The sequence below is a fragment of the Mauremys mutica genome, chromosome 9, assembly GCF_020497125.1.
Source record: "Mauremys mutica isolate MM-2020 ecotype Southern chromosome 9, ASM2049712v1, whole genome shotgun sequence".
Classification (NCBI taxonomy): domain Eukaryota; kingdom Metazoa; phylum Chordata; order Testudines; family Geoemydidae; genus Mauremys; species Mauremys mutica.
Genome location: NC_059080.1, coordinates 44501850 through 44521039, shown reverse-complemented (window position 1 = coordinate 44521039; position 19190 = coordinate 44501850).

Sequence of the window (19190 nt, the reverse complement as noted above, 5' to 3'; positions counted from 1 at the left end):
ATGGACCTCAACGGGGGCCAGGCACCTTGGGCTGGAGGCCAGTGCCGAGGCCTAAAGACTGTTTCGCCTGTGGGCAACGCGGACACTTGAGAAGGGTGTGCCCCTACTGGGTTGGGGCAGAGAGGCCTCACCCAGACAAGGCTCCCCCTGTGAGAGTAACAGGGGGGCCCCCAGCTTGTTGGGCTTGTGGGGAGCAGGGACACCTAAGGAGAGACTGCCCCTACAGGGCTCCCAAGGCCCACGCCAGCCCTGAAGGAAGGGCTAGGGTCCACACAACCAGGACTGGGGCTGTGGCAGGGGGAAGGCGCCAAGGGTGCTTCCACAGCCACACCAAGGGCCATCTAAAGAGACATTGCCCCCTGAGGCAGACAGGGGGAGTGTCAGAAGCTAAGGCTCAGTCTGGGACTAGCCACCAGGAAGGGGTAGTGCAGACTGAGGCCCCCAGCGAGAAGGGCGCTGGGGCAGAGAGGCCCCACCTAAAAAAGGGAACCCACATAGGGGCTGAGAGGGCTGATCATAGAATCATAGAATCTCAGGGTTGGAAGGGACCTCAGGAGGTCATCTAGTCCAACCCCCTGCTCAAAGCAGGACCAAACCCAACTAAATCATCCCAGCCAGGGCTTTGTCAAGCCTGACCTTAAAAACCTCTAAGGAAGGAGATTCCACCACCTCCCTAGGTAACCCATTCCAGTTCTTCACCACCCTACTAGTGAAAAAGTTTTTCCTAATGTCCAACCTAAACCTCCCCCTCTGCAACTTGAGACCATTACTCCTTGTTCTGTCATCTTCTACCACTGAGAACAGTCTAGATCCATCCTCTTTGGAACCCCCTTTCAGGTAGTTGAAAGCAGCTATCAAATCCCCCCTCATTCTTCTCTTCTGCAGACTAAACAATCCCAGTTCCCTCAGCCTCTCCTCATAAGTCATGTGCTCCAGCCCCCAATCATTTTTGTTGCCCTCCGCTGGACTCTCTCCAATTTATCCACATCCTTCTTGTAGTGTGGGGCCCAAAACTGGACACAGTACTCCAAATGAGGCCTCACCAGTGCTGAATAGAGGGGAATGATCACATCCCTCGATCTGCTGGAAATGCCCCTACTTATACAACCCAAAATGCCATTAGCCTTCTTGGCAACAAGGGCACACTGTTGACTCATATTCAGCTTTTCGTCCACCGTAACCCCTAGGTCCTTTTCTGCAGAACTGCTGCCCAGCCATTCGGTCCCTAGTCTGTAGCAGTGCATGGGATTCTTCCGTCCTAAGTGCAGGACTCTGCACTTGTCCTTGTTGAACCTCATCATATTTCTTTTGGCCCAATCCTCTAATTTGTCTAGGTCCCTCTGTATCCTAGCCCTACCCTCCAGCGTATCAACCACTCCTCCCAGTTTAGTGTCATCTGCAAACTTGCTAAGGGTGCAGTCCACACCATCCTCCAGATCGTTAATGAAGATATTGAACAAAACCGGCCCCAGCACCGATCCTTGGGGCACCCCAATTGATACCGGCTGCCAACTAGACATGGAACCATTGATCACTACCCGTTGAGCCCGACCATCTAGCCAGTTTTCTATCCACCTTACCGTCCATTCATCCAGCCCATACTTCTTTAACTTGCTGGCAAGAATACTGTGGGAGACTGTATCAAAAGCTTTGCTAAAGTCCAGAAATAGCACATCCACTGCTTTCCCCTCATCCACAGAGCCGGTTATCTCATCATAGAAGGCAATTAGGTTAGTCAGGCATGACTTGCCCTTGGTGAATCCATGCTGACTGTTCCTGATCACTTTCCCTTCCTTGAAGTGGTTCAGAATTGATTCCTTGAGGACCTGTTCCATGATTTTTCCAGGGACTGAGGTGAGACTGACTGGCCTGTAGTTCCCTGGATCTTCCTTCTTCCCTTTTTTAAAGATGGGCACTACATTAGCTTTTTTCCAGTCATCCGGGACCTCCCCCGATCGCCATGATTTTTCAAAGATAATGGCCAATGGCTCTGCAATCTCATCGGCCAACTCCTTTAGCACCCTCGGATGCAGCGCATCCGGCCCCATGGACTTGTGCTCGTCCAGCTTTTCTAAATAGTCCCGAACTACTTCTTTCTCCACAGAGAGCTGGTCACCTCCTCCCCATACCGTGCTGCAGAGTGCAGCTGTCTGGGAGCTGACCTTGTCTGTGAAGACAGAGGCAAAAAAAGCATTGAGTACACTAGCTTTCTCCACATCCTCTGTCACTAGGTTCCCTCCCTCATTCAGCAAGGGGCCCACACTTTCCTTGACTTTCTTCTTGTTGCTAACATACCTGAAGAAACCCTTCTTGTTACTCCTAACATCTCCGGCTAGCTGCAACTCCAAGTGTGATTTGGCCTTCCTAATTTCACTCCTGCATGCCTGAGCAATACTTTTATACTCCTCCCTGGTTATTTGTCCAATCTTCTACTTCTTGTAAACTGTTTTTTTGTGTTTAAGACGAGCAAGGATTTCACTGTTAAGCCAAGCTGGTCGCCTGCCATATTTACTTTTCTTCCTACACATCGGGATGGTTTGTTCCTGCAACCTCAATAAGGTTTCTTTGAAATACAGCCAGCTTTCCTCGACTCCTTTCCCCGTCATGTTATTCTCCCAGGGGACTTTGCCCATCAGTTCCCTGAGGGAGTCGAAGTCTTCTTTTCTGAAGTCCAGGGTCTCTGTTCTACTGCTCTCCTTTCTTACTTGTGTCAGGATCCTGAACTCGACCATCTCATGGTCACTGCCTCCCAGGTTCCCATCCACTATTGCTTCCTCTACTATTTCTTCCCTGTTTGTGAGCAGCAGGTCAAGAAGAGCTTTTCCCCTAGTTGGTTCCTCCAGCACTTGCACCAGGAAATTGTCCCCTACACTTTCCAGAAACTTCCTGGATTGTCTGTGCACTGCTGTATTGCTCTCCCAGCATATATCGGGGTGATTAAAATCACCCATGAGAACCAGGGCCTGTGATCTAGCAACTTCTGTTAGTTGCTGGAAGAAAGCCTCGTCCACCTCATCCCCCTGGTCTGGTAGTCTGTAGCAGACTCCCACCACGACATTACCCTTGTTGTTCATACTTCTAAATTTAATCCAGAGACTCTCAGGTTTTTCTGCAGTTTCATACTGGAGCTCTGAGCAGTCATACTGCTCCCTTACATACAACGCAACTCCCCCACCTTTTCTGCCCTGCCTATCCTTCCTGAACAGTTTATATCCATCCATGACAGTACTCCAATCATGTGAGTTATCCCACCAAGTGTCTGTTATTCCAATTACATCATAATTCCTTGACTGTGCCAGGACTTCTAGTTCTCCCTGCTTGTTCCCCAGGCTTCTTGCATTTGTGTATAGACATGTAAAATAACTCACTGATTGTCCTTGTGTCCCAGAATGGGGCAGGAGCCCTCCCCTCTTGCACTCACCTACTTGTGCTTTCTCCCGATATCCCACTTCCCCACTTACCTCGGGGCTTTGGTCTCCTTCCCCTGGTGAACCTAGTTTAAAGCCCTCCTCACTAGGTTAGCCAGCCTGCTTGCAAAGATGCTCTTCCCTCTCTTCGTGAGGTGGAGCCCGTCTCTGCCTAGCAATCCTTCTTCTTGGAGACCATCCCATGGTCAAAGAATCCAAACCCTTCTCTCCAACACCATCTGCGTAGCCATTCGTTGATTTCCACGATTCGACGGTCTCTACCCTGGCCTTTTCCTGCCACAGGGAGGATAGACGAGAACACCACTTGCGCCTCAAACTCCTTTATCCTTCTTCCCAGAGCCACGTAGTTTGCAGTGATACGCTCAAGGTCATTCTTGGCAGTATCATTGGTGCCCACGTGGAGAAGCAGGAAGGGGTAGCAATCTGAGGGCTTGATGAGTCTCGGCAGTCTCTCCATCACATCGTGAATCCTAGCCCCTGGCAAGCAGCACACCTCTCGGTTTTCCCGGTCAGGGCGGCAGATAGATGACTCAGTCCCCCTGAGGAGAGAGACCCCGACCACCACCACCCTCCTCCTCCTCCTCTTGGGAGTGGTGGTCGTGGAACCCCCATCCCTAGGACGGTGCATCTCATGCCTTCCAATCAGTGGAGTCTCCTTCTGCTCTGTTCCCTCAGATGTATCATCCACTCCACTCTCTGCACTAGTACCTGCGGAGAGAACATGAAAACAGTTGCTCACCTGCATCTGTGTTTCTGGTACATGGACGTTTCTGGTACTCTTTCCTCTTCTGGAAGTCACATGCCACCAATTATCCTCGCTGGCCTTCTGTCCCCGCTGCCTAGCCTGCTCTGAATCTTCAGAACATTGTGCCCGCTGAAGCTGATCCTGATGTCTATCCAGGAAATCCTCATTTTCTTTTATGGAATGCAGGGTTGATATTCGTTTCTCCAGACCTTGAATCTTCTCTTCCAATATGGAGATCAGCTTGCACTTTGTACAGACAAAGTCGCTTCTATCCTGTGGAAGGAAGACAAAAATGGCGCATCCTGTGCAGGTCACAACAGCGGATCACTCAGCATCCATAGTCTCTTCCTTCTAAGAGCTTCCTTACTTGTGGCAGAAGCTACTCAGAGAAACCTGCGAGAGGGGAGCCTCAGTAGGCTCTCTCCAGGCAAACTCCTTCTGTTTGCCTCTCTGCTGTTCGCTGCTCAGCTGGTTCGCAGTCAGGCCCAGCTGGAACAAAGCACTCCCAAATCACACTGGTTCAAACAAGCAATCAAACAATCAAGCACACGGTCAAACTGCCAAACTTCCCCCCAACAGACACCCAGATACTCACCAGCGCAGTCCCCCTAATGCAGCACTTCGTGGGAACCCAAACTGAAGGGGGAAACCACATAGGACCAGAGAGGTCTATGGTGGGGACCCAGAATGAGGAGGAAGCCAGCAGGCTGCTCCAAACACTGGAGAGCCTGCGGCAAGAGAGGGAGTCCCTGTGGGCCCAGCTGAGGAGAAAGCTGGGCTGGTAAAACAACACTCCTGCCCCCCGGTGGAGGGGTTCTTGAGGTGGGGGGGGTGTAGCAGGGTGGACCCCTGCTCCTGCCCTGAAGGGGTTAAAAACAGCCCTGGGAAGGGGCTGTGGCTGGAGAAATCAGCCTTTAGGCTGGGGCAAGAAGCCTGGGCTGACTGGGGAAAGTAGGCTCAGCTGTGGCCATGCTCCAATCAGGCCCAGCTGGCCCCTATAAGAGGCAGAGAAGCCAGAAGCCCAAAACAGTCTCTCTCTAGCTATAGGGGGAGATGGGCCTGGCTGCAGGGTGCTGGACATAAGGTACCTGAGTGAAGCAGGGCTGGGGAAAGGCAGAGGAGCTGGGGAGCTCCAGCCTGGAAAGCCCCAGGCTGCGGCCTACCATTGGGCTAATAGGTACTGGGGGTTGCAGAGGGCAGCTCAGGGGTAGGCCAAGGCAGCAGGTCCAAACCCTCCTTGCCAGTGAGGAGTAGGCTGATACTGCAGTCTGCCCCAGGGTGTGGAGCTAGACAATGACTGGCAGTAGCCTGATACTGAGGCAAGGTGGGGCTAGAGGGTGGGGGTTCCCTGGGGAGGGGAGACCCTGAGAGAAAGGGGTTACTGCCAGGGGGCAGCACCCCATGTAACAGGGCATCGGGTCTAGGGAGGGACAGGGGGCCAAGAGGACAGGTGGATCACCAGCCTGCAAAGGGCGCTCCAGAGCTGAATCAAGCTAATTTCCGGGAGCCACCAGCAGGAGACGCCGCAGGGGTGAGTCTGCCTGTCTACAGAGAGGGTGTTGAAATATTTGGGGGGGGGGTTGAGGGCTGACAAGAGTTGAGACTGTGATGGAAAGGTGGGCTGTATGGCACCATAGTAAAAACTGAAAAATGTTTTATTAGATTTAACTCATGCTTTAAAATCATCACAAAAATTAAAGTTGGCTACTCAACCCTACTATGACGCACTACATCTACATCTGTCTTGGTTTCTTGTTGTAATTTTGCACTCTTTGGTGTCTTCTTGTGTGTCCGTTACTTCCAGTCCAGGCATCTGCTACAACAGTAGTAGATCTTTGTCCAGCAATAGAAGCTACCCTTGGATCAATCAGAGATATCCATTGAAAATGTACTGCAAGAAGCAAAGACTTCAGTCCAGAAGTTGACAAATGAAGGTACTTATAGTGACTCCTTAAGTGAAGAAGACAAGAAGTGCTTGTTAAGCCAGCTGAAAAAGTACCCAGACTTGATTCTTACAAATCTACAATAGTGATTTCTGGATTCTACTCAACCTCCACATAGCTTTTACAGATGCCTGGATGACATTGTTTAATGTCCCAAGTGGTTTCATCAGTAGAATTACAAGAGAGAGAATGGCAATAGTTTTCTCTGAACGTAGTAACAAAAGTAGTCCACCAACCTCACTTCTTAGATCTGTCCTATCTTGGTGGATACTTTCCAAAGCCAGTAATAATGGTTGCAGTAATTTTAAGACAACAGACAAGAATTGCTCATGAGAAAGCCAGCAAGTTTTTCCAGGTTGGACTAATTTGAACTTCAATCCCAGTGTATCTTCTATTTGTTTCCCAGACATTCAGTCCTTTTGGATGCTTGCTGAAAAAAGAGTATAAAAAAGCCATTACATTTGTGGCTTTTTAATGTCTTTTTAAGATTCTGCAGCTTGTACTAGTGCTAGTTGGAGTAGATGGCCTTCGCAGTGTGTATAGGAGAGATTAGGGTTACACTTTTCTCTGAGCAAAGCTTGTACTTCACTATGTCTTCCAGAGAAGTTTGTAATTCCATCAAATGCACAAGCAGCCATCTGTTTGGGGTTCAATTTACATACATTTAACTCTTCTAAGATGTCGCAGATGTGTCTTCTATAACCTGAACATCTAGCATACATCTATTGGCCTACCATGGACATCAAGATAACATACGCAATAACTTAATACTTGATGCTTGTTTGCATTGGTGCATCATCAGCCATGTATGCACATATTTTGAATATGGTGAGAGAGTTCTTCACTTTTTCAACTGCTGAGTCTTTCACTGTTGCACCGCATGCTTCTAGAGAGTCACTGAGTTTTTTCAGAATGATAGCGAGCATTTGCCAGTCTTGTTTGAAACCAGTGTCCAACTTCAGGATTAACAAGTGACAATGCACTTAACATTGGCCTGCAGTTTGTAGTGTGTGGTATCTCTTGCTTAAATAGAAAGTATGGTGCAACAGCCATGTTGGTTCACATAAACTGAGTTGTGTCTCCAGCATTCTTAACAGCCTCATTAAGTTCTTCTAAAATGGCTTCGACAGTGACTGGTTATAAGGCTTTCTGCATGTTGATGCAGTCCAGCGGCATGGTGTTTTGCGGCCTTTTCATATAGGTTGTCAATATTGGCTTAGCTGATCAGTCTGGCAAACCAAGCTCCTCCACTTTTACTATATAAATCCATGATATGCCAACATCTTGAATACAGCATGCAGTTCTGGTCACCCCATCTCAAAAAAGATATATTGGAACTGAAAAAGGTACAGAGCAGGGCAACAAAAATGATGAGGGGTATGAAACAGATTCCATATGAAGAGAGATTAAAAAGACTGGGACTTTTCAGCTTGGAGAAGAGAAACTAAAAGGAGACATGATAGAGGCTTATAAAATCTTGACTGGTGTGAAGAAAATGAATAAGGAAGTGTCAGTTACCCCTTCACTTAACACAAGAACCAGGGGTCACCAAACAAAATTAATAGGCAGTAAATTCAAAACAAACAAAAGGAAATATTTCTTCACACAACACACAGTCAAAAAAGAACTAGTTCATGGAGGTCAGGTCCATCAATGGCTATTAGCCAGGAGGGGCAGGGACGCAACACCATGCTCTGAGTATCCCTAGCCTCTGTTCATCAGATGCTGGGAATGGATGACAAGGGATGGATCACTTGATGACTCCCTGTTCTGTTCATTATCTCTGAAGCACCTGGAATAGTCACTGTCGTAAGACAGGATGCTGGGATAGATGGACCATTGGTCTGACCGAATATGGCCGTTCTTACATAAAAATAATTATAATAAAAAAGTTTAGTACAGAAACTCCCCAAGATAATGACCTCTTGAGATAGTGATGATGTGAGATAATGACCTTGGCAAATAATGCATTTTTTAAATCTTGGCCTACTAGGAAATGTATTTATATAAGTTTCCCAGTCACAAATCTAACATTCTGTAGTGAAGTCACTAAAACATAGTCCAATGCTCTGGCCGCTGTTGGTTGTTGTGCCTCCGTTCACACTACCGCTCCATCCCCAATGGCCCTGCACTGTTACCTTCTGCTGCCACCTGCCACTGTGACCTCTGTGAGTCGGTCTCTTGCGGTTCCACCAGCTCTCAGTGATTTCAGCTCTCAGTTGGGGAACCTTGCTGCCAGTGCAGGCTTGGCTGACTCTTCCATAGACCTGATTATCAGTGATTTCAGCTCTAGTGGTCACTTATGAAACCTAATCAGCTCTCTCTCTAAACAGGAGAGGGGCAGGTCAAATAGTGCCTGTTACTCTTAGGCAGAGCCTACACTGTTACTGTAGAACTGATAAATGAAATTGTTTTTAATTGTTCACTTTATTAATGTAACTTCATAAGTAAAATTTTAGGAATGGAACAACATTCATTCATAAAACCTGTTACCCCAAGAACTGGCTAATTGACAATGAAGATGCTTGTTAAGAGCCATAGCTGTTCAGTCAGCTGTCCTTGTAAGTTTCACTATCAGTCCAATTCCTGCTTAAATCACTGAGACTTGCACTGTTTCAGTATTGTAACTTCTATTCACCATTCACTACACTTGCAGGGGCAGCTCTAGGCCCCAGCACTCCAAGCGCGTGCTTGGGGCGGCACACCGTGGGGGGCGCTCTGCTGGTCGCCGGGAGGGCGGCAGGCGGCTCCAGTGGACCTCCTGCAGGCATGAGTGCGTAGGGTCCACTGGTCCCGCAGCTCCAGTGGAGCATCCACAGGCACGCCTGCGGGAGGTCCACTGGAGCTGCGGGACCAGCGGACCCTCCGCAAGCACGTCTGCGGGAGGTCCACCGGAGCCGCGGGACCGGTGACCAGCAGAGTGCCCCCCGCGGCGTGCCACCGTGCTTGGGGCGGCAAAATGGCTACAGCCGTCCCTGTACACTTGTCTATATTGTAACTTCTGTTCACTGTTTGCCACATTGTAATTCAAACCCCATTTTAAAACACTCACTCCATTTTGTAAAAGCTTCCTCCAACCTTCATTTTTGCAAATCCAGCTGTACTCTTATTAGTTTAGTTTAAATGTGTGGATGAGGTATGGTATTGGGTTCCATTCCATACGGATGATGGAATCAACCTCCAGCCTCAGCCTGTCCTGATGAAATAGAGTTCAAACCCCACCAGCTGAAGCTGCAGACAAGAGCCCTAACAAAGTAAAAAGAGTCCACCCTAAAAAGAAAAGGTACAATAGAAGGAAGATCAAAGCCAGGTCCGAGGCTGAAAGTCACGTCTGCAATTGCCGGGTGATCAATCAGCAAACCCAGAGGCAGCATGACACAGCAAGACCTATAGACTCTGGATTCAAACTAAAGCCTACAAAAAGGATGGGTGAGATGGAAGACTTTGGAGGGTAATGTTCTGCTGCCAACATGGAAGGACATCAGTGCATGCCCAACAGAGATCCAGCTTGTCCTTGTGCCCGGCTTTCCTGGCCAGTTAGCTGCCACAAGCTATGAACCCAAGCTGCAAAATCAAGCCATGAACTCAAGCTATCTTCAGGACTGGTAACTATGCAGCAGCTGCAGAACATCTGATGGGTGGGGGGAGGGGAGGGGGTATTAGGTATAATGTGTGTGTATAAGGATTAAGAGATTAGTTATTGGTCATAAATCAAATTGTTATAATAAATGTGGCATCTTTGTCTTGCCCCCTGAAAAGATCCTGTGTAGTTTTGTCTGTACAACATTACCCAAAATTGGGCCAGCTAGTAAACTTAGGGAGGACTAATGACCCACCAGAGTTTGGCAGAAAGCAGCATGTTTATTACAGATATCTAAGCTCAAACGAAGGGGGGGGGTCACACTCACATATTCACGCTCCCATGACAGGCACGGCACTGGAGATGTCAAGATTGTTCAAGGTAAGTGTCCCACAGCACAGCAATGGATGGTGCAATGAAGATAAGTCTTCCCGAGGCACCATGAAATGCAACGTGGTGAACCACTGGCTAGGCACTCTGGGCAAGGGGCCATGTGCTTAGGAGTGCACTGGGTGGGCCCAGGACACGGTGACCCTGTGTTTGGATCAGGGACTGAACCTAGCTGAGACCTGACGGGTGTTAAAAGTCACGAGCGGGTTGCGAGGAGATTTAGCAGGGGCAGCTCAGCAGCAAGTCCGTCATGCCGCACACAATAGTATCTTTGATATGTTGGGGGAGATGGTGCCTGCCGTGGGGCTGCGCGCGTTGTTGGCAGAGTTTGTCTCGGGAGCTGCTGCATACCTGGGGAAGACCCCATCCAGTTCATAGAATGGTTCTCCTGACACGTTTGTGTGCCTGGGGTGTGGCTGCCACAGCGGGAGGGCTGGTACCCCCAACCATAGCTCAAATAGCCCTGCCTCCGGAGGAATTGAGGCAAATTGCCCAAGGTCTCCCAGTCCATGAACAGCAGGCGATCGGGAGGCAGCAACCCAGGGAACCCGCAGATGTGGAAGCCCTGCTGGACACAGTCCGGCAGACTACTCTCATCGCCCCGCCTATGCCACAACCACCAGTGGGCAAGGCTTCTAAGGTGGCGGCAATAGACCGCAGAATCCTCAGGAGACCAGACCCTTGGTCTGGAAACCGCAGAGGACAATCCTGCCTGCGGAATAACCTCTGGCGGGTTTTGCTGGAACAGGGGGAGGATATGAACAATTGGCATAGGAAATCCACTGGGGAGCTGATGCTCCGGTACGTGCAGTTGGGGGTGCCCCTTTGCTCCCCTGCAGGAAGGGGTGTCCTGGCCCCGTCAGGAGCAGTGCCAGCTGGCTTGGATCGGCCAGTGCAAGTCCCCTAGGGGAGCCTGCAGGAGGACGGATGCCCGGAGGACAGGTGGCGATGGGTAGCCACCATGTCCCCCGATGGGGGGAGCATCTAGTAGTCCAAACGAGGGTAGGAATGACACATACCCCTTGTGTGGCACTGGTGGAGACTGGTGCAGCAGTTTCGCTTTTACCCTTTTTTTCCCTCTGAATGTGTGCAAGTTCGGTCAGTTGTGCTGGCTGCTTATGGGGTCCCGGAGAAGAGAGGAACCTTGTTGTCAGCAACTAGGTGGGACTTGGCAGATTTCGTGGCTAACCTCCCCTGGGTTCATTCGTGGAGGGCAGGCGAAGTTATTCTGGGGTTTGATCAGCTCAGGGAGCTCCGTTTAGTGGTAGATTGTACCAATCACTGCGTGTGGCAGGTCCCCACAGTGGATTGGGGAGAAGATCTACAAGGAGCGGTCTCTGGAGTACTAACCCACTCTATGTTGGGCGTGGCAGCTGTGGCGGTTCCAGAGACAGATGAATGGAAAAAGCAGATTCCCAGGATCTGGGCTAAGGATAAATATGATTGTGGTCTCTGGAAGGGGGAGCCCATTGTCATTCAGGGTCCCCTGGTGCCACCCCAGAAACAATACAGATATCCTCCTGAGGCAGAGCAAGCTGTGGGTGAGATATTGGATGCCCTGATAGACCAGGGAGTGGTTTGTTTAACTACCTCTCCTTTCAACCCCCCCACCCTTCTTTTGAGCTTAGCTTTCAGTATAATAAACGTGCTGCTTTCTGTCAAACTCTGGTGGGTATTATAATCAGTCCTCCCTAAGCTTACTAGCTGGGCCAATTTCGGGCAACACACCACCAAGCAAAACACCACCTGTGCCCAACCTGCTCTTTCTTCACTGGGATCTGGCATCCAAACCTCCTGCTTAAGGAGTACAGTTCAGTTGGGGGTGACCAGTGCTTAATTTGTGATGAAAGAGGTAACAGGGCTCAAGCAAGTTTGTTACTTTCATAATTGATGTGACAAGCCCAGAGGTCATAGAATCATAGATCATTAGGGTTGGAAGGGACCTCAGGAGATCATCTAGTCCAACCTCCTGCTCAAAGCAGGACCAATCCCCAAATGGCCCCCTCAAGGATTGAATTCACAACCCTGGGTTTAGCAGGCCAATGCTCAAACCACTGATCTATCCTTCCCCCCCAAACAACTATGGCCCATACGGTCCCAGGTCCCAGGTTTATGAACTGCCAAGCCTAGAGATGCTGGAGCTCAGCCCTGGAAAGCTCTAGCACAAATTAGCCTGACTGAATGAGGGGGTCTCCCTCAGTGCTTAAGTACAGTTCTGCTGCCTTTTACTCATACAATAAGGATAACCACATTTCATGACCCCCACATTTAATACTTACATGATTTGTAAACCAACACAGCCAAAATTGATCACTTGGGCTCTGTCTGCGGGATACCTAGGCAGAGTAGGTGTGTTCATGTAAATACAGTCTGGTCCTGAAGCCTTTCCACCCATCACTAGCTGTCAGGGGAGAGCTCATTCAGACCTTGCTTATAAAAATAATTTGAAATAATTAGGTAGGCCAATATAGCGAAACAAATGTGCTGGCATTGTCATAAATAACAGCTGTATGAGGAAGCTAGTCTTTGTTCATACTTTTCAAACCCATGATGCTTTCTCAGGTACAAATATTTTTTCATATACTGTATATGTTTTCAAAGTGTGTATTAATGTTTCAATTTCAATTCACATTTCCAACCAACCACTAAATTGGCAACACCTCATGTAACTAGTTCGCAAAACTGGGGGGGGGGGGTGTTGGGGAAATCCCTGGTGGGGCTATTACCTCCAGGCATGGCATGATCTGCCTTCTGCTACCACAACACCATGTTGCCACATCATCGTGATGATGGTGCAGACTTAGCCTGTAACGCAGGGTTGGAGGGGAAGCTGGACTAGGATCGCCCAATGCTGTGTCTGACTGGCCAGCAGGAGTGCCTTGCTGAAGCCATGGACTTAGCATCACAAACAGGCCAATAAGAAGTTTGGATGCTTCAGCAAAATGTCAGGACACTTGCATATAATAACCTGAGGCTCCAGCAATAGCAGGGATAAGCCCATCTACACTGCCTGAGATGGGTGACTGCAGCACCCGTAGACATTCCTGAGCTAGCTTTCACCTCATTAGCTGCAAGAAGAGAAGTGAAGCCAAAGCCACAGGCGGTCCCAGACTTTCTGGGACCCTGGGTATGTACCTGGGTGGCTAGCCCATGCTGCCATGACTTCACTGCTAGTGTTACCAGTGCTACCTAGATCCAAGCTAGCTATCTACACGTGCTGCAGTCACATCTCTGATGGCAGCGCAGGCAGACCCTTACTCAGACATGAGGCAGAAGAGTCAGGAGCCCCCATTACTGCCCGGGCATCCACACTGCATCTGCAGCCCTGGAGCTGATGGGGTGGAAATCACCAGGCAGATGATCAAGATGTAGCACCATTTTGCTCAGACAGCTGATCTTGGACAGCAAGGCATAGCACACCACCAGCAACTTCTGCATCCTCAGCCTCTGTTTCTCCCCTACATTGCCCTTATGACTGCAGCCCTGACCACATCAGTACATTGTAACACTGCCTCCTGGTGGTAGTCTAAAGATACACCAGTAATTGCTTCATAGATTATAGGTCCAGAAGGGACTATTGTAGGGGTCAGCAACCTTTCAGAAGTGCTGTGCCGAGTCTTCATTTATTCACTCTAATTAATGGTTTTGCATGCCAGTAGTGCATTTTAATCTTTTTAGAAGGTCTCTTTCTATAAGGCAATAATATATAACTAAACAATTGTTATATGTAAAGTAAATAAGGTTTCAAAATGTTTCAGAAGATTCATTTTAAATTAAATTAAATTAAAATGCAGAGCCTCCCAGACCAGTGTCCAGGACCCAAGCCTGGCCCAGAAGGTATAGCCCCAGATGAAACAAGCTAGAGAAAATGCTGCTATGTTCCTGCTCACCCCTGGAGCCCAGGCTGTAACTGTATGGCTCTGTTGGAGTAACCCCAATGATGTGTCCTGGGGGGGGAGAGAGAGCTCAGTGGTTTGAGCATTGGCCTACTAAACCCAGGGTTGTGAGCTCAATCCTTGAGGGGACCATTTGAGGATTAGTCCTGCTTTGAGCAGGGGGTTGGACTAAATGATCTCCTGAGGTCCCTTCCAATTCTATGACTTGGATAGCCTGGAAGGGGGAAACTTGCACAGAGGGTCCTCACTCCAGCATGCACAGTCTGCTTGTTCCCAGATCCTATTACTATTTCCTTGTGCTCCTTCCTACTTTTCTCCTCTGAGTATGCCCTTTCCTCAGGGGTAGGGTCCCCCAGCTTCTCCTCTCTCCCAGGGTTTCTACCTTTCTCGCTAAAGCCCAGGGCATGGTTACAGATCTCTACCTTGCAGCCTCCTCTCTGCTGCCAACAGGCTGGCTTTATTATAACCCTGCCTGCTCCTTCTCAGATGAGCTCTATTCCCAATCAGGGGCTGCTTAGCCAATTTAATTCCCCTCAGATGTGGGCTATCAGATTAATTGTCTCCTTCTTAGCATTGTTAACTCTTTGCAGGTTAATGTGGGGGGAATAGCAAAGGAGTGTCACAAAGAACTCACCAACAACCAGTGGTCTGAGAATTGTTAGTCCAAATACTTTGGTGACTCTCACTATCACATCTGATGGGGATTTCCAATCAGACAAATGGGCTCAATTGCAAACAAATAATTCAGTCCAATCCAGTGCTGGGTTAGAAGTCCCCTGCACATGTGTTCTGTGATATACAGTGTTGGAGATGCAATGCCAGGTGGCGATATCATGGTCCAGTGGCTGCAGCAATGGCCTGCGATCTGGCACTGACTTCTTGTGTGTTATATCCTTGGGGGCAGCCGGTTTAGGAAGAAATCACTTGAGGCCAGAGAGCAGATAGCTAACAAAACTATCATTTTATTTACAGACAAAGAGAGCTCACTCAGCCAGCCGAAGCTGTCTGAGCTATCCCCTAATAATCTAACTCAGTTGCCATAGGAACAAATACCATGACATCCAAATACACAACATTGTGTGAGTGTGTAAGAGAGAAGTGAGGCCTGCATGAGAGCTTTGTTCCTGCAGCTGTGGCCCTGCTCTGCCTCGCCTGGAGTTCAGGAGTCCCTGCTTTCCCTGCAGTGATGGAGACACAACATCTGATGCCTGGAGCAGCCTGAGAGACTTGGTGCCCTGCTCTGGCCTAGGTGGCAGTGGGCTGAGGCTGCAAGTGAAAGGCTGATGAGCTTGGCAGAGCAGGGAAGAAGTAAGATCTAGATCCACAAAGGTATTTAGGTGTGTGGGAGTTAGGCACTTAAATACCTTTGAGGATCTGAGCCTGATTCACAGAGACTATGGGTCTGGTTGTGTTTGCGCTGCTGTAGCTACACCCACACGCCCCATGTGCAGATGCCCTGCACCACTGTCAGCGTCAGGGGCGTCTCCAGGCCCCAGCATGCCAAGCGCGGGGATGTGGATGTACTTGTCTGCCTGGCTTGAGCTAACAGGCGGATGAGACAACAGCAGGGTTTGATCACAAGCAAAGAACAGTGAAGGGATATTTGCATTTAAGGTAAGCAAAGTGATCAAGCCAATTGAGAGGCTGAAGAAGGGCTTTGGCACCTGCACCCCAAAGAACAAGCTGTAGGAGAGAGGAGCTCTGCCTGGGGTTACTTTTTAAAGGATCTATTTCAAAGGTTTGCTGGGCAATACAAGGGCAGGAAGGAGCCTCCTTGGGCCCATTGCTGAGGGTACAAAGAGATCAACACCCCCTGGGTCTGGGAACGGTGGATCCTCCCACCTGAAGGGCTGAAGTTGCTGGTAGCTGGATGAGTGAGAATGCTGCTGAGGCATCGCTGGAGTTAAGGGTCAGTTGCGAGAAAGCGAGCTGTTTTGGTTTTGTTTGTAACCAGCCCAGTATCACTGAAATCTCTACCCTTGGTTAATCATAGAATCATAGAATTCAAGATCAGAAGGGACCATTATGATCATCTAGTCTGACCTCCTGCAAGATGCAGGCCACATAAGCCGATCCGCCCACTCCTGAAATAATTCTCTCCCTTGACTCTGCTGCTGAATGCTCCAAATCATGATTTAAAGACCTCTAGTATCAGATAATCCACCAGCAAGCGACCCCTGCCCCATGCTTCGGAGGAAGGCGAAAAATCTCCAGGGCCACTGCCAATCTACCCTGGAGGAAAATTCCTTCCCGACCCCAAATATGGCGATCAGCTGAACCCCGAGCATGCGGGCAAGACTCTCCAGCCAGACCCTCTGGAAAAAGGCTAACAATATCCTATCATTGACCCTTTGTACTAATTACCATTGTGGCATTTTATTGACCTATTGACTAAACCCGTTATCCTATCATACCATCCCCTCCATAAACTTATCTAGCTTAATCTTAAAGTCATGGAGGTCCTTCGCCCCCACTGTTTCCCTCGGTAGGCTGTTCCAGAATTGCACTCCTCTGATGGTTAGAAACCTTCGTCTAATTTCAAGCCTAAATTTCCTGACTGACAATTTATATCCGTTTGTCCTCGTGTCCACATTAGCACTGAGCTGAAATAATTCCTCTCCTTCCCTGGTATTTATCCCTCTGATATATTTAAAGAGTGCAATCATATCTCCTCTTATCCTTCTTTTGGTTAAGGAAAACAAACCGAGCTCCTCAAGTCTCCTTTCATACGACAGGCTTTCCATTCCTTGGATCATTCTAGTGGCCCTTCTTTGTACCCGTTCCAGTTTGAGTTCATCCTTCTTAAACATGGGAGACCAAAACTGCACACAATACTCCAAATGAGGTCTCACCAACGCCTTATATAACGGGACTAGCATCTCCTTATCTCTACTAGAAATACCTTGCCTAATGCATCCCAAGACCGCATTAGCTTTTTTAGCGGCCACATCACATTGCCTACTCATAGTCATCCTACGATCAACCAGGACTCCTAGGTCCTTCTCCTCCTCCGTTACTTCCAACTGGTGTGTCCCCAGCTTATAACTAAAATTCTTGTTAGTCATCCCTAAATGCATAACCTTACACTTTTCACTATTGTATTTCATCCTGTTACTAATACTCCAGTTTACAAGGTCATCCAAATCTCCCTGGAGGATATCCCGATCCTTTTCCAAATTGGCAATACCTCCCAACTTTGTGTCATCCGCAAACTTTATCAGCCCACTCCTACTTTTGGTTCTGAGGTCAGCGATAAATAAATTGAATAAAATCGGACCCAAAACCGAACCTTGAGGAACTCCACTGGTAACCCCCCTCCAACCCGACAGATCACCCTTCAATACGACCCTCTGCAGTCTCCCCTTTAACCAGCTCCTTATCCACCTCTGGATTTTCATTTCGATCCCCATCTTTTAAACGTGATCTTAGGTTTACTATAAACAGTTGCAGTGCTGTATATTAAAGTATATTAAAGTCTCCATCACTGCTTTCCCTGCAGTGATGGAGACACAACATCTGATGCCTGGAGCAGCCTGAGAGACTTGGCGCCCTGCTCTGGCCTAGGTGGCAGTGGGATGAGGCTGCAAGTGAAAGGCTGATGAGCTTGGCAGAGCAGGGAAGAAGTAAGATCTAGATCCACAAAGGTATTTAGGTGTGTGGGAGTTAGGCACTTAAATACCTTTGAGGATCTGAGCCTGATTCACAGAGACTATGGGTCTGGTTGTGTTTGCGCTGCTGTAGCTACACCCACACGCCCCATGTGCAGATGCCCTGCACCACTGTCAGCGTCAGGGGCGTCTCCAGGCCCCAGCATGCCAAGCACGTGCTTGGGGCGGCATGCCACAGGGGGCGCTCTGCCGGTCCCCGGGAGGGCGGCAGGTGGCTCTGGTGGACCTCCCAGAGCCGTCCCTGAGGAGGGTCCGCTGGTCCTGTGGGTTCGGTGGAGCAGCCGCAGGACTGGTGACCGGCAGAGCGCCTCCCGCGGCGTGCCGCCGTGCTTGGGGCGGCAAAATGGCTACAGCCGCCTGTTGCCGGCACAAAGGCCTGAGGCGACAGCAACAGTGGTTCGTTGCCCGGTGTGCCTCGCTCCAATAGACACACCAAGGTGGAGAAACAAACAAAGGTTTATTTGAGATCTCAAAGCACGGTACTTGGAGACAGACAAGTCTCAAATCAAGCACACTCCATACAAGCAGCTCTCTCTCTTTATACATGATTTCAGCTAAGCATCTCTATTACCCCCACTGCCCAGCCCCCCTTTTCCCCCCTCTTCTTCCCTCCCTTCTAGTTCCCATATAGCAGATACATTATAAAGTAACAATTACACTAAACAGGTTAAATCATACTTGGCAAAAACCACTTTAGCTCGTTAGTAACTTTTTCCCGACCGGTTATTTTGTTTCACTCCCTTCAGCCAGGTGCAAGCAGGCTTTATAATTGCCTCCTGGTATCAGTGTGGCACTGATAACTAGTTGCCACACATTCCATTCTTTCCATCTGGCCTGTGGGGTTAATTAAAGTCTAAACATGGAAGCGGTTCGGGCAAGCAGAGGCCTGATACAGGGAGCCTTCATTGGCACTGTTGTTTTCCACCCTTCTGTTAATACTGGGCTATTCCTGGTGCCACCAACAATTCCCTCCTTTGAGAATACTCAACAAACCTTTGGCTGAGTGTTCTCATATACTGTGGACAAAACGTAATTGAGTTCTATGGAGCTGGGGCTGTCAATGAGAGGGTACATAGGGACCTTTGGGGCACGGGGGGTACAAAGTTTACGGAGGAGCAGTTTAAAACAAGCAAGCAGGAGTGTTTCCATAGCAAAGAATAACATTGTGGCAAACCCTAGGCCTGGATCCATACTGGGCAAGTGATCCTAAGGCCTAACAATTACAATTCCCCAAATACCCACAACATTACTACTACTAATAACAAGCAGATTAAAAACAAAAGGGACCAGGCCCACAGGTTAGGCTGGCCCTGTGAAAATAAACACAGCCAACGCTCAGAGTGTTCACGGGGGGTGCGCTGTAACTGTCCAAAGGGGTCACAGGGCATTCCCAGCAGGCCTTACTGTCTCCTGAATAACAGTTTAAGTCCCAGATCGTCGTTGGCAGTCTTCTCCGCAGGTTGGACGGTCCACCGTTCAGGAGCTGGCACTGCTTTCAGACGGGAGTAGTGGATCCAGTTCTTGTATCCCTCGACCTTTG